Source organism: Nematolebias whitei, chromosome 2, assembly GCF_014905685.2.
Source record: "Nematolebias whitei isolate Nwh7 chromosome 2, NemWhi1, whole genome shotgun sequence".
Taxonomy (NCBI): Eukaryota; Metazoa; Chordata; class Actinopteri; order Cyprinodontiformes; family Rivulidae; genus Nematolebias; species Nematolebias whitei.
Window position 1 is genome coordinate 14,161,504 of NC_056499.1, and position 13,532 is coordinate 14,175,035.

At 43.9% G+C, this 13,532-nt stretch overlaps 1 protein-coding gene across 1 annotated transcript in view; it reads left to right on the top strand.

Moving 5' to 3' along the window:
• Positions 1-483: 483 nt before the first annotated feature.
• The window catches only part of sema6dl (sema domain, transmembrane domain (TM), and cytoplasmic domain, (semaphorin) 6D, like), a 34,602-nt gene continuing 21,553 nt past the window's right edge, over positions 484-13,532 (top strand). The window contains exon 1 of the mRNA XM_037690444.1: positions 484-648. The gene's annotated coding sequence lies outside the window, so the exon portion shown is untranslated. The remainder of the gene's footprint in view (positions 649-13,532) is intronic.

A 13,532-nucleotide genomic window follows, 5' to 3' on the forward strand; every position in this document is an offset into this window, starting at 1 on the left:
GTCTCCAGTCCATCACGGAGATACCTGGACAGGTCTCCAGTCCATCACGGAGACACCTGGACAGGTCTCTGGACCATTATGGAGACAGGTCTTCCTTAATGTCAAATCAAAAGTGTTTTAATGTGAAATGATCAGAGACAAACTTTATTTTGTTATTTATTTTGACTTTAATACAATTAAAAAAGATAAAGAGGCTGGAGAGATTTGTTCAGAACCTTTTAACTCAGCAGAACTGGACCCTCCTCTCTGAGAGGGGGTGGGGGGATGAGGTTTAACACGGGGGGGGGGGGGGGAAGGCACGAGCTAGGGGGGGGGGGGGGGGGGGGGCGGTGCTTTTTCCTTTCTCTCTGGCTTTAGGAAAGAAAAGAAGGAAGGAGCGCAAGGCAGAGCCCCGAACCAACTGAGGAGGGATGGATGATTGTGGTGGGGGGGGGGAGTGGGCGGGGCCAGACCAGGCGTGCCCCTCATTGGCTGGCTGAGCTCCAGCACGGGATGGATCGACTTAGCACGGCTCGAATTCCACCCTCCGCCGTGCATTAGTTTGTTTTCCTGCAGCAGGAGAAGTTGGGTCGCTTCGACGCGCACAAGGAGCTTCTCTCTGTTGGATTACCGCCGCGCGCGAGGATCTAAATCAATGAATTCATGCAGGTGAGGTGAGTCCTGCAGCTGCGGGGATCTCAGCTGTTTTTTTCCCACAAAGTCTGAGGAGAGAAGTGTTGGACCGGACCGGGAAACCTCCTCCTCCTCCTGGGTCGAGCTGCATCTGATCCGAACCGACACCAAGAGTCCGGCTCAGCGGAGCCGCACAGATCATTTCTATTCTCTGAGCCTGAGGAGGAAACTAATCAGTTGAGCTGCCGCCTTTCAGTCACTTTCAGCTCCTGGTGGGGGGGCTGCTGTTGAGTCTTTGTTTCACCGGATCACATGCATGTTCAGGCAGGGAGGAGCAGCTGAAGGAGCAGCTGAAGGAGCAGCTGAACGTTGGTGTTTGGAGCGTTTTACGCGCTGCGCTCCGCTTGTTGTTGGATCATGATTCCTTCTCTCTGCTCTCCAAAGTTAACCGTGCTGAAGGGGCTGCTGGATTCAGTGTCTGGGGGAGGGGGGGGGCGGTGTGTTCGTGGCACAGCTTTAATGATCAGTGCGCGCGGAGCTGCAGCTCACTCTGTGCGCATCTGGAGTCCGACTGCCTCTCTCAGGCAGCATGTTGGGTTCTGGAGGTTCGACGGCTGGGTTAGTTTCCAACATGTTTGAGCACAAAGAAACGAAACGCAGACGTTTTCTGAATCATAACATTTTCAGAAGACTCTGCTGAATTAATCCTAAATCCTCCAAACATTCTCCACAACGAACCAACAGATGGCTTCAGTTGGACTGAAGCTCCACCCGGCACATTCAAGTCTCCACTTCCCTCCCAGCCTGAGTGCTGTCCCTCTGTTGTATTCTAGAGTCCTGCCTGTGGACTGGAGGGGGACAAAACGATTTTCCACGGACACAACTCGAATGCCTTCATGCTCCGGTCTGCACAAAGCCAGCATTAGTGTCGGGTCCAAGCACGAAGCAGAGGAACAATTGACTCTAAAAGGAGTGACAGGGACAGAAAATCCCTGAGCCTGTTGTTACCTGACAGGAGTAAAGTTGACACGTTAGAAATAAAATCTCTGCTGTGCTTTCGTTTCCCTACTTTCTGTTGGTTTCTTGTTGGAGCCAGATGTGCTGAGGCTCAGCAGAGTCTCAGATAATTACAGAGCAGATCTCAGGCAGAAACACCACTCTGACCGGCTCAACCATCACAGTCCCCCACCCCCCACCCCCCGTTTGTCCTCTACTTCTCAGCAGCACAGCTGGCTGAGTCTCAGTGCGCCTCAGAGTCCAGGAGGTCAGAACTCCGTGACCAGAACGACCGGCGTTGACCTCCTCTGTGACCCCGGAACCAGCAGCGTTTAACCGTACGGCCATCAGTGCTAACCCCAAAGTGCTGAGCACGGATCGGTCAGGCTTTAACAGACGGAGGGGCCACAACTTTTGGGTTCAGCTGTTTGTTTAGTCCCTTTAGGAGCCCCAAAACAGCCAAACTGCTCGGGGGAGGGGGGTCCATTGTATTCAGTTTCCCAAAGCCCCTTTTGTTTCCTGGTCACACCTGCAACTGGAGGCTTTGTGCTGCTGAGAACAGCTCTCGTTTCACTCCGGTGTTTGCCGACGTGTGGAGACGTAGGGAGGCCCAGCTGAAGGTGGTACGGGACCGGGCTGGAGCTGGAGAGGAGCTGCTGAACTGAGGGAGTCTCCAAACTGTCCCCAAACGTTCACAGCGGTTCCTCAGTTCCCGGTGCGAGCCTCAGAAGACGCTCAAATTATGACCGTGTTTAAATTGTAGTGTTTTCTCCACGTTGTGAGAGTTGGAACCCTGCTCCGTTTGGTTTCTCAGCACCACAGGTGTGTCCTGACACCTGCAGGAGTTCTCCTCTGACCCACAACACCAGAGGTCACAGCCCGAATGTCCAGGTCTGAAACTACACACTAACATTGATCAAAGCCTGGTTCAAATCTGCCTTTGTCATTTCTGAAGTCTTCTGTTGAATGAATCCTAAACGTGGGGGCAGCTGCTGGACGGTGTGGACAACAAAATAATGTGCACGTCCACAAATAAAAACGAAGAGGTCGGTGAAAGTTCATGTGAATTGAGTCTGATTCGTTGTCAGCTGTGAACAACAGACCCAGCAGCCCAGTGAGGCGTCCCCCTGAAAGTTTCAGATCATCTGGACCTCGGCTCTAAGCTCGAAGACGTTTTGTTTCTATCCCGAGGAGTTTTTTTATATTCAGGACTGGAGCTCAAAGCTTTAAACAGCAGGAGACGCTGTGTCAGTCAGCTTCACCTTCATGCAGGTGAGCGAACCTCTCCGAGGCAGGCTCAGCAGGGAGGGAGGCTGTGTCAAAGTCCATCTGAGCTGGACACAAATGCCTTTTTAGAACCTTTGTTGTTGGACCAAGGTGTGCCGCCATGTTCGTTGAAAAGCTTTAAGCTCATATTCACTGGTCGCAGTGAGACTGGCCTGTTTTTACAACTCAAAGTTGGGAGAAAATGACAAAGTGGGCTGACTTTCTGAGTCTTTCTGAATCCCGAGTGTTTGCAGCAGCAACATTTGGAGCGCTGAACGTTTAAAATCATGACCTCTCGTGCGCAGCTTGAGAAACTTCCAGGTTGTGCACACCTCGGCCTGCTTTGTATCCAACTTTGCATTTTATGATTTAATCAGGACAGCACTGAGGACGGTTGTTGTGAAACCGGGTCCAAACCGATCCAAAATGGCTGTCGATGGAGCCACATCATCCGTGGGCAACATATGACCCAGGGGCCGAAGGTGGTCTGTGGGCAACCTCTGACTGGCCCCCAAGATTCTTAATAGAAAACAACTTTTTAAAAAGTTTATGAGATCCTGCATTTTATCAACAAAACATAAAATTTAAATGAAATATCTTGGATAATATCTTTAGAAGAAGGATAAAGCTTTTTTAAGATGCGTTTCCAGAATTTAACTGACCTTAAAAACTCTTATTTTTCATATTTAGGCTAATCTAACATCACAAGAGCCACTCTACAGAAAGTGTGTCTTATATTTTTTTAATATTTGAATATATATTTTTTGTCAGTCATGCTTCCTGATTGTGGAACAGTTGACCTGATCATTTAAAGACCGCTGAGACTTTTAAATCTTTGCTCAAGACTCATCTGTTTTCCCTGACATTTGATCCATGCAGACACTGAAAACCAGTTAGAGCTGATTTTTCTTGTTGTTGTATTTTCTTGTTGTGTTTCCATCCTGAGTGGCACAAGATGTTTGTTTTTCTCTTTTTAATTTGACTGAATTGTAAATCCCTTTGCTCAGCTTTTGTTGTTTTTATGTGCTACAGAAATAAATGCTATCACTTTACAATAAGGCTCCCCTTACAGATGGCTAATAAATAGTTTATAGATATGTTATTAATTCCTCTATAAACACTTTATAAATCATTAATAACTGCTAATTATGCATTAAAGGTGACAGAGACTAAACTGACCAGCTTCTTGCCAAATACTGAGATAAATCTGTTCACATATTTCACCTAGAGTTGTTATATTAAACATGTCAGATTAAGTTACTACCTTGTAAGCACAATAAGCATTTGTAAACCTAATTTTTTAGGCTATAATATTAGTTTTAGATATGTATAATGTAGTGATAAAGTACAATATTATATGCTAAAGAAATAGGTTTGCAAATGCTTACTGTGCTTACAAGGTAGTAACTTAATGTTTCATATAACAGCGCCAGATGAAATATATAGGTCAACAGATTTGGTTCACTATTTGGCAAGAAACTGGTTGTCTCTGTCACCCTTAATTAATGCATAATAAGCAGTTATTAATGATTTATAAAGTATTTATAGAGGGATTAACATATCTATAAACTATTTATGAGCCATCTATAAGGGGAGCCTTATTGTAAAGTGGTATCTAATAAATTGACATTGCTAACTACGCTACAACAAGAAAAAACATGTTTTGTTTTCAAGATTATGTCTTAAACAAAATATTTTTCCAAGTCTCTATGCGGCCCTTCGATTGTTTTTATACATCTTGATTTGGCTTTTTGTAAAAAAAAAAAAAAAAAAAAAAAAATTTAAGTTGCCCACATGTGTTTTGACAGCAGATTTACACAGAATGCCACAACCCCCTCACCGTTCATCTGGGTTGGAAGTACAGACCGTGATCTTCCAATGGTTGGTTAGACTTCTAATGTTTTAATGATGATTATCGTTATTCACAGTTTTGAGAAGTTGAGATTTGAGGCTGCAGCCTCGGATGTGTTCTGTCAGACGAGATCTCTCTGCAGGAGTCCAAAATTAAATAAATTAGAGAAACGTGACGACGCTGAGACTATTTGAGGGAATCTGAGTGACTCGCACGAGGTTAGAAACCTTTTAGGGACTCCCTCGTGTGCACCATTCTTGAAGTATCTCCCACAGTCACAGCCTGCGGAGGTGCTGCACCAGCTTCTCCTTCTGCCACGGAGCAACAAGTTGAACTGGACCTGTCAGAACGAACCTGACGTAAATAGCTCACAGTTCAGGACGTTGCTTATTACTGTGGGAAGTGGGAGCTGGCGTAGAAATCATTTCTGTGCCCGTGTGGTTGCTGCTCCAATCATCGGGCTGACTCACTTTCCAGCCATGCTAAGAGTCGTGCGCAGCACGAGCGTCCAAACCCCAGAGCCTCGAACCCGACTCCTGACTTCTCTGATTTCCTGCGCTGGGCGGTTTGCAGCTTGGCAGGGTGCAACATGACGAGGCGAGCAGCCTTCAGCAGCAGCTGCCATTGTTCTACTGGGATTACATCCACCCATCACATTCACACACTATTTACCAAATCTCACGCACCGCGGCCGTTTACCGCTCTCTTATTTCAGAAACGTGTCATCGGAGGCCAGAACACGGCGCTCAGTACAAACACAGCTAAAGGGAGGGGGATACTGGCAATCTGCAATGGTGTGGACTCAAATCACAGGACTTGGACATGAGTCATTAATATTAGGACTTTGGACTTGACTCGATAAAATGTTCAGAGACTTATGACTTGACTTTAACCTGATGACTTGGGACTTGACTTGGACTTTGACCCGTTTACTTGAAAATACTTGATTTTTTCCCCATAATTAAAACTCAAAACATATTGTTTAAAAAATGTGTCCTGTTAATTCATTTCACTCATTCTGTATTAACAAACACAGACCGTCTCTGTCTTTTCACATTCTGTACGTATGCTGGTGCAGATTCTCAGTCATCTAGGACTTGGTAAATCCAAAAAAGATTAAAGGCACAAACAACCGGACTTCTATTCTGTAGCTGAAGACGTTTCGCTTCTCATGCGAGGAGCTTCCTCAATTAAAAAAACAGGGAGTATGGGGTTCGAGTTATAAAGCTGAGGTGTTCTGTAAGCTTGCAGACTGACACATGCAGATCGCCCCCTCACTCCTCACAATAGAGGATCGTTAGGGTCTTTGTTAGTCTGACTCACAGATGGACCACTCTGGAAAATTATAGTATAAAGGAAGCCTATTCTTGCAGCTAACTTTAATTGAACTGTGCAATGTAAAGGTGCAGTTTTAGAATGACTTTTTTTCATTCAACCTTTATTTACACAGGTTAATCCTATTGAGCCTCGGGGACTCATTTACAAGAGAGACCTGAATTTTTAACAAAGAGTGATGGCAACAGTGAACAACAGCAACAACAGACAAGCGTAAAAGATGTGTACAAATTATTATTATTTTTTTAACAAATTAAAATCAAATATCAACCAAAAGGACAATCAAAAGGAAAAGTAGCGAAAAAACAGCTAGATTTATAGACTTAAGTCATTTGAACTTTGTAAGTTCAGTTGCACGTTTCATCACGATTTGAGCTAAATGCAATTTTTAAAAAAATAACACATGGTCTATTATTTACATTTAACATACAATTGCAACTTTGTTTTTTTAAAAAAAAAGACTCAAATGGACTTGAAATTCCAAGTTTCAGACTTGGGACTTGACAGTTGCCTGTCTTGACTTTGGACTTGACTCTGGACTTGACTCTGGACTTGGGGATAAAGACTTGAGACTTACTTGAGACTTGTAAAACAATGACTTGGTCCTACCTCTGGTAATCTGTCATTTTAAAACAAAGCTGGACCCGCCAGGACTGGGCTACAGAACCCAAACTCACCGTCAGCAGAAACAGAACTCCAGACTCCCCACCCCCCCAGTTTGAGCAGTGAAAGTTGTGGTTCACGACACTGAAAGCCTGTAATAACAGAGGACTGGGTTGCGTGACAAGCCCAGCATCTCTAAACTTGTTGAGGCCTATTTGTGCACACACACACACACACACCGGAGGGCAGAAACTAGAGACTGTAATAACATCGTCGAGACAAAACAAAATGGCCTCATTAGAGCTCTAGAAGTAATTTTAGATCAATGAATAAAAGGTTACAAATCAAAGTCACAAACAGAATCGGCTTTTTATTCAGAAACAATCATTCAAGTCACGTCTTTTATGTTTATTACGGCTTGTTCCAAAACACCAACAAACGACCGAACCTTTTGGTGGAGGATACGAGGCGGCAGACATGAAACAAAATAACAAACTGATAAGTAAATCCACAGCAAAGCATTTACTTTACATCTGCTCCATAAATCCCAGTATCAGTGAGCGTAATAAAAGTATCAAAGGACGGGCAATAAATCACGGGTCGGTTCGTCTCAAGAACCAGGCACGTTCTGCACGTTGGCAACATTTCAGTCCGACCCATCGGACCTTCAGTGGCCCTGAGGCCCACTCTTGGTTCAGATGATGGTGACAGAAGAGAATATAAGGAAAATGTGGGTTTATCACGATTATTATTAATAGTGTCCCACTATGCAGGTTTTTCAAACATCATGCAGCCACAGACCACATGTTGAGTTCCAGTCCAATAATCCAGAATCTGGATGGATCCAGAACATTGTATAAAATATACATAGATGTTATATCACATTAATAATTAGGTCAAACAGGCCTTGGCCCGCCACCTTCCCCTTCACATATAATAACTTTCTTTGCATGTTTTTACGGGAGTTTTCCCTCCAGGTTAGCTGGACTGACCGTTCATTTGATTTGGATCATGTTTACACTTTTTTCTTTGTCCCTGTTTCGGCTGCTCCTTCTTCAGGGGTCGCCACAGTGAACTAAGTCGCATGAAGACTTGACGATTGTTTTTTACACCGGATACCCTTCCTGATGCAACCACAGACCACCGAGCTACCACATCCCTCTGTGTGGAACAGAGGGCTGTCATCTAGGGCGTCTGGGGGAGCAGATGATGGGGGTTAAGGGCCTTGCTCAAGGGCCCAGAGTTGAGCAAATGAAGATAGAGGCAGGTGTGGGTGTTTCACCTTTCCCACCCACATTTTGATGTTGACAGTATGGGGAGATGAACCGGCAACCTTTAGATCACAGGCCCACCTTCTCTAACCTCTGCACCACTATGTTTACATTGCACCTCTGAAAATGGACCAAATCACCTGGACAGCGTCACACAGGTGTAACCGTGATTGTTTGAGCCGTTTTACCGGAAATGAGTGCTGACAATGAAGGAAAAAACACGAGATACAAAAACAAGCCCGGGTCACTGATTGGCCAGGAAGAAGTGTAGCATCACCTCTGGTGTCGATAAAATCAACATTTAGATTTGGTTTTTGCTCTCATCGTCTTTGTTTTAGTCTTTTACTTCATTTGTTAACAGTTTAAAGCGTTCGCTCCACGCTGTCTTCCTCTGTTTGCTGGATATTTTTTATTGTGGTAGCGCCACATACAGGCCAGGAGGATCTACTTGAGCGTTTGGGTCGTTGTCGGTTTCTGTGTGGATAAAAACTACAAACTTTTATAGAAATGTGTCTGCGTTTATTAAAAAATAGTTGGTTTTTTGTACGTGGGCGGGGCCTAAGTCCTCTAAGAGCCTTCCAGCGTCCTGTTTAGATTGACGTCAGCAGGAACAGTTCTCAGACTCCACGGTTTAGGACGTAGATAAGTTATATCTTCATACTTGTGAAAGGACTGGACTCCCATAAACTGTGAATTAATGAACCTTTTGCTCCACGTTTAACATCTGATCTGCTGGGTTTACATTTATTGACCAAAGTTGTGCTGATTTATGTTCTCTTCAGCCATTTTATCGGAATGAACCATTTTGTTTGTCAATGTCAACGTTTCCGGGTCAGTCGGGGTAAACAACACAGCGAGTGTGTAAACAAGTGAAGCTTTATTTTCATACTGGATTATTCGTGTCGTCGGTTTTGTGTTTGCTGATATTCTTTAAAATATTTGAGCAGATGGGTCAGGTGGTGATATCAACCCACTGCTGGTGTTTGACAAACGGGGCGAATGTGGAGGCTGTGATATGTTCAAAACATGGGTCAGTCCGACTGATTCATGTGTTCATATGTATCTGAAGGAACGTGCAGTTAGTCTGACGCCTCGAGGCACCTTTGATATGACCTGACGTGAAGTCCCTCTGATTTTATATAAACCGCCTGCAGTTTAAAATGAAAGATGAATGGAGTTTGGACTTATTTCTTCTCTTCAGGGTCGGTGTGTGTTTAATATTAAAGCTCGTGCAGAAAACCGGTGAGCTTAAAGCGCAGTTTATGACGACTGTTTCTTCTGAAGGGTTCAGCTGATGAGAGGGAAAACAGAAAGTGTTTTTGAAGAACGGCTGTAAATTCTGACTGGTCAGGAAATGATTTACTGGTGAACGCAGCCACGTTCGGGCGATGAGGCCAGCCTGCAGCTTTCATGATTGCGCCGTAAAATAAAACAGCCGAGCTCGCTTTATTTACTTTTCATAACTCCGCTGTTTTGTTTTTTCTTCTTCTTGGTTCTTGTTGAGCTTCTCCTCCGTCAGCGTGTTATTACAGACGTTCTTAAATAGAACGTCTCTTTGAGCAGGAGCATCAACCAGGCAGGCCTAAATAACACAAACAGCTGTAATGCTTCGAAGGAAAACATCTGTTTTCAGAGTCGTTTGCAGGTAAAGGCTGATAAATCCATGGAGGAATGCATGTCACCCGCTGCCCTTCACCACGCACCGCTGTCATCTTTTAATACGAAAGGAGCTGTTTGGCTCACACCTTGTGATGATGTTACGCTCCAACTCATCATGATATTCAGAGCTCAGACTACATGTTGAAAAGTATTCTCAGCTACTACCACATTAATCGTTGGCATCATTAAAACAAGTTTTGTGTTTGCTAAGGTCGATTAGCTGTGCTGTGCCATCTTTATTCAGTTTCTCTCTGAAAGGCTGTAGATGTGCAGCCAATAATTACTTTATGAGAGCTTTGAAATCCAGCCTCTGGGCGATGAAATATTTTGCTAACAGGTAAATAGGATTAATACCAGTAGTTAGTGTTTTGGCCTGAATGTCATTTGTGTTGCACGAAACTGCAGTTGCAGGTTGAGGATTTACTGGCCCAGCTGTGCAGTAACTCATGAGACTGGCTGGCCTGTCCTGACTCCTCCCAGTGGACGTCCCTCTGCTTTCTGGTTGGATTCTTCATCTCCTGACTCCTCCCAGTGGATGTCCCTCTGCTTCCTGGTTGGATTCTTCATCTACTGGCTCCTCCCAGTGGACGTCCCTCAGCTTCCTGGTTGATTTTTAATCTCCTGACTCCTCCCAGTGGATGTCCCTCTGCTTTCTGGTTGGATTCTTCATCTCCTGACTCCTCCCAGTGGATGTCCCTCTGCTTTCTGGTTGGATTCTTCATCTCCTGACTCCTCCCAGTGGATGTCCCTCTGCTTCCTGGTTGGATTCTTCATCTACTGGCTCCTCCCAGTGGACCTCCCTCTGCTTTCTGGTTGGATTCTTGTTCTTCTGACTCCTCCCAGTGGATGTCCCTCTTCGCCATCTTGCTGGAAGTCCTCCTGGTTGGATTCTTCATCTCCTGGCTCCTCCCAGTGGATGTCCCTCTGCTTCCTGGTTGGATTCTTTGTCTCCTGACTCCTCCAATCACAGAAGAGGGCTGTGGTTTAGACTGAGCAGCTCACCCTTTTGTTTGGGTCTTTTCAAAGGTCAAAATGTTTGACCTTGGCTTATTTGGTGCCATTTTGAAATGTAAGGCATGTTTGGCAGCACCATGGCTCAGTGGTTCGCACTGCTGCCTCACAGCAAGAAGGACCTGGGGTCTTTCTGTGTGGTGTTAACATGTTCTCTTTGTGGGTTTTCCCCAGATACTCCAGTTTCCTCCCACAGTGCAACAACGTGCATTTTGGGCTGCCTTCAGGTCCAGGAGGACCTTTAAAAAGAGGTCTGTGACCTCAGTGGGATTTGCCTTAAGTAAAAGTTATTAGTAATAAAAAAATAAGCTAGTTTGTAGCAAAGTGTAGAAAAGTTTGTGGCCGTGTTTGGGCTTGCGGTCTGTCGGGGGTATTAATTGTTAAAACAAATTTACTAAGTTTCTGAAGACTGGCCCAGAAGTCTTACTTGTGCAACTCGTTTTGATTTTGGTGTAATTTTGGTTTAAGGCTAAATGCTTTGCTTTTGATCATTTATTAGTTTAAAGGGTTGTATCAGTTATTTACTTGTTAATCACATTGTGTGATCTTGTTTACAGAGTCTTTGTAAAATGCAATGAATCATAAGTTGTTTGGCTTCATTTGTGTTGGTATACTGCATTTTTGTTGAAGTTACATCTGTTAACCATAACTGATGGTTATTGGTACTTTTAAAAGTACTCAGTTTTTGTTCTAGTTTGATTAAAACGTAACTGATTGAATAATAAATCATTTTTATTAATCAAAACCTATTCCCAGTTGGTTTTAACGTTCCCTCCCCTTTTGAGCCGATTAGTCTCAGCTACAACCACAGCAAGTTTCAACTCAGTATCTGGAAACTGGATGAGTTTGAGTCAGTTTGATTTTATTTAGGTTCAGTTAGCTGTGGCAGCCATCTTGAATTTAAAGTCTCAATGTTAATCAGTAATAGATGTTCATCTATGATTACTTTATGGGAGTTTTATTCAAAGCTCTGACTGAACTCTTCTGTACAGTGAAGCTTGACTCCGTCTCCTCTGTATCCCACTGAGCTGTGGACAGCCATGATTACACACAGCTCGGGACGAAAACACTGGAATTACTCTTGATTCCAGCTTACAGAGCCTTGCTTTCATCATTAGGGACTACTAATAATTACCAGATTACTGATGCTGGGATTAACACAGCCTGAGATTTAAAAAAAACTAAAAGTTTTATATCAACATGTCACAAAGGATGCTTTAATCTCATCTATGTACGCACAAACAAGAATATATATTATAATACCCGACCTGATTTGAAGGATGAGTGATCATATATCTGCCTAAATGTGTCTGTCAGCAAAATATCTTGTAAAGCAATGGCTGACTTTTAATGAAACTCACAGAGAGTTATGATTGGATGCAGGTCTGCAACAGATTAACTTTTGGAGACAGGACATGACTATAACTACCGGTAACTAAGTTTTACAGATTAATATTTGGTGTGGTATTGTGGTCCCAAACACACTCTGAATTCTAACCAGTCAGTTTAGATCTTTTGTGTTTTTTTGAGGTTTGGTTTTCCAGCTTCAGAATCCACCAACTAAACGAGGATGCAAAGTGTTGCAACCGTCTCACAAAACCCAGTTTATTCATAAACACAAAGTAGTTTAACCAAATTATTAAATATGTGCCTTTTATAAATAAATCCTTCATTAAACGTTCTTCAAAGTTCTGAGGAAACAAATCTGAAACCATTCTGCTGCAGTCACTCAAGCAGACAGCGGGCGATATGTGTTAGTTCAGTACTTCTTAAGAACCATTAAATTAGACAGCTCTGCTCACCTGGTCAGATTTCACTTATCGTCACATTTTACTGTCCCCTCAACAGTTCATCAACACAAACGGTCCTTCAATGTTTGTTGTTTAACTTAATGACTAATTTTTCTAGTTTTTAACATAAAATTGTGGTGTGGTGGTAGCTGACAGTCATCCTCAAAACATACTCTGAGCAATGTCATAACTTCGCTTTAAACTTTAGCATGCCAGGTGGCGGGCGATATGCATTCCTTCAGCAAATGCTGGAGGAGCAGGGTTCACTCTATGAGCAGATGAGCTCAAAGATTTGAATCAGGAAATGATTCACGTTGCTACAGCGACGAGGACGATCTATAGAACCTCCACTCCGGCTGCTGGTCGGCCATGTTTCCTGTTTGGATCAATCAGAGCGCTAATGGCTCGGTGGGCCGGGCTCACAGAGGCCGGGGAGCAGGTGTGCTTCAGGGCTAATTGAAAAATGAGTCAATACTGTGTGTGTGTGTGGGTGTGTGTGGAAACACACAAACACACACACACACACACACACATCTTTGCATTATATCATCTGAAAGAGTGATTATGTATGTGCAGCCATGTGTGTGTGTGTGTGTATCCCAGTGTGCCCCCAGCTAATCCATCCCTCTGCCTGTGTGACGTCTCTCAGTAAATTGTTTATATCCGTTCAGGCTTTACCTGCATGAATAATTTGTTCCGCTCATAAATATTTGAATGTACAGCCATGGTTAATATGCACAGACACTCAGTGTCCTGAAAGTACTCCTTCAAGTACTAAAATACACCCCACCCCAAATACTAAAATACACCCAACCCCCCACAAAGTACTCCTTCAAGTATATACATCCCCCCTCCCCACCACCACCAAGTACTCCAAGTATAAACATAAACCAACCCCACCACCAAGTACTCCTTCAAGTACCAACATACTGTACACCCACCCACCCCACCAAATACTGCTTCAAGTACCAACATACACCCAAGCCCCCACCAAGTATTCCTTCAAAAACTAGCCTACACCAATCCCACCACCAAGTATTCGTTCAAGTACCAACATACTGTACACCCATCCCCCCATCAAGTATTCCTTAAAGTTATAACATACACCCCCACCAAGTACTCCAACAAGTACTAACA